Below are 591 nucleotides of genomic sequence, written 5' to 3' on the forward strand. Positions count from 1 at the left end.
TATGTGCTGTATTTTTTAAATCACATTTATTTACTAAAGTGTTTTAATTAAAGTTGAAAGTAATTAGGTATTTATCAACTTCACGGTTTTTGTATGAAAGAAATTGAGCACCGAGGTCATAGGTGGGGTGAGTAGCACAGCACACTACATCGCCAGGGGTCTCGGGTTGTAATTAGTGATAGACACCATTGACTAATTAGTCGAAAAAATTATTTGATCGACTAATATTAGTCTAAGCCCGTATGTGGGATTTTTGTGTGTGAGGGGGAAGGGGGACTGCCTTGTCTACCAAAAAGAAAGTACACTCCTTGCCCCTCCCCCTCGCCCCAGTTTTGGCACTGAACCGCCACTACTATTTACCAATATCACTCACCAATCATGATAATTCTATGTACAGAAAAAAATATATTTTGAAATTAAATGATATGTGTTAGCAATGATTCTTATAATGAAGAACATGCCTGAATGTGAGTTAACCCGGAAAAATAACATTTTTGTATTGCAACTGCAGTTCAAAGAAACTCTTAACATGGATTAAAATGAATGTACTGTGCCAAGTAAATCAGGATGTCTGGTAGACTTGATCCAGAA

The sequence above is a fragment of the Lepisma saccharinum genome, chromosome 1 (assembly GCF_977018435.1).
Source record: "Lepisma saccharinum chromosome 1, izLepSacc3.1, whole genome shotgun sequence".
In the NCBI taxonomy this organism is placed as follows: domain Eukaryota; kingdom Metazoa; phylum Arthropoda; class Insecta; order Zygentoma; family Lepismatidae; genus Lepisma; species Lepisma saccharinum.